Below are 1,630 nucleotides of genomic sequence, written 5' to 3'. Positions count from 1 at the left end.
GTATATTATTAGTAGTTAAAATCCAGTGTTAAAACAAAGTGTTTCCGTATCAAATCTAGAGGTGTTAAAATGGAATCAATAACTCTTGACTTCTGAACTCTGAACTCCACCAGCGGCTCTAACACTGAAGGAGTTCATTCACTGCCTCCGCCCCAGAATCACAGATTCCCACCGAAGCGAAGCGACAGAAGCCAAGTCATTTCAGGACTATTTACTTTCCACATGTCTGAGTTATTTACTGCGCTTGGTAAGTTACTTTTTTTCTGAGATGGTTTATAACTATTATTTTGAGTTGAGCTCAACCTGTATGACAGACGGCTCGGTGTTAGCATATTTAGCTTAGCATGCCGAATGTTAGCGGAGTATAAATGTTGGAAAAATATCGGGCGGGTGAAAATTTAATCAAATTATTGGCTAACTTGAACAGATCCATAATAATCTGGAGTATGTTTTTCATTATAATGAACGTTTACATGCATATTGGTCAGATTTATCAACCTTTCTGATGGATTTTTTTTTCTTTTGAAAAACTGTAAAAGGCTTTTTCACGTTGAGAGCATTATTCCCGCTGTTGTCTTCTTATCTACGTTTTGCAGCATGTTTTAATCCTTTTATTGCCTTTTTGTATATATTAGAACCAGTTTGGTTGAGGATGAATCGCCAGTCTCAGCCTAACCTCCCCCTCCTGATCCCTCCATGGATTCTTCGAAGATTCAAGCTCCAAAAATGATTATGTAAGTGTTAATATCTGTGAAACTCCACATTTCTGTAATGGAGGCTTGTTGTTAGAGTTGTAGTAAAAATTTATTCCTTCGCTCCATTCCTTATTGTTCTGTTTTTTGTTTGTTATGATCCAGAGACCGACACTGGCTGTCCTACTCAGAGACTGAAGACTATCCGATGCAGTAGAGGAGCATGTTGGTGTCTCTGGCCAAACATCACGAACAGCCCAACAACCTGAAGACAATCTGTTAGTGATGGACATCTCTCTGGTGGAGTGCAGAGAGGAACTTTCTCTTATCAACAGAAACATAAACTGGATAAGAAATGATGGATCTGAATATCAGGTTGGTCTGTTATGTAATGTACATATCTGGTAATCTACCTGTTAAAAGAAAATGTACTCTATCAAATATTACATGAACTGCATGCATTGATACAGGCTTTACTTTCTCCACCTTGTACTTTGAACAATTTCATGCATATTGTATTGAAGAAAAATGTATTAAGCATACTGCATTTTGTATTGCACAGCTGATATGTTAGACCTTTTAAAAAGCAATATGTGAAGGAAAGCGACATGTGAAACATGCACATTATTCCACGTTGTAATATGTTTTGTAATTATGGTGCACGTTTTGAAATAAATGCATTTGAGAAAATCATTGCCTCTTTATTAAATGTTTATTTTCCAAAGAATTTTTAAAAGTTCAATACAATAAAGTACCTATTTAATATTAATTACAAATAACTCTTAAGAAGTTAAAGTACTCTGTGAGAGTTAATATTAAGATCTAACACTGAATTAGTGTCAGTAAGTGTTAAATGATTAACTCCAGCAGATTTGATATTTGACACTTTATTAGAGTTAAGGTACCAACTCTCCAAAAAGAGTTAAATTAACACTTTC

The 1,630-nt window shown here is 35.3% G+C and overlaps 1 long non-coding RNA gene across 1 annotated transcript; it reads left to right on the top strand.

Annotated features, from left to right (window-relative positions):
* Positions 1–77: 77 nt before the first annotated feature.
* LOC106942443 (uncharacterized) lies at positions 78–1,128 on the top strand. Its single transcript, XR_001423632.1, has 3 exons — positions 78–247; positions 636–734; positions 858–1,128. It is a non-coding gene; the product is annotated as an uncharacterized LOC106942443 (long non-coding RNA).
* Positions 1,129–1,630: the final 502 nt, after the last annotated feature.

Source organism: Poecilia latipinna, unplaced genomic scaffold (assembly GCF_001443285.1).
Source record: "Poecilia latipinna isolate Pla-1442-1.1 unplaced genomic scaffold, P_latipinna-1.0 Scaffold4277, whole genome shotgun sequence".
In the NCBI taxonomy this organism is placed as follows: domain Eukaryota; kingdom Metazoa; phylum Chordata; class Actinopteri; order Cyprinodontiformes; family Poeciliidae; genus Poecilia; species Poecilia latipinna.
The sequence above is the reverse complement of the archived record's forward strand: the minus strand, read 5'-3'. Positions and strand labels throughout refer to the sequence as shown.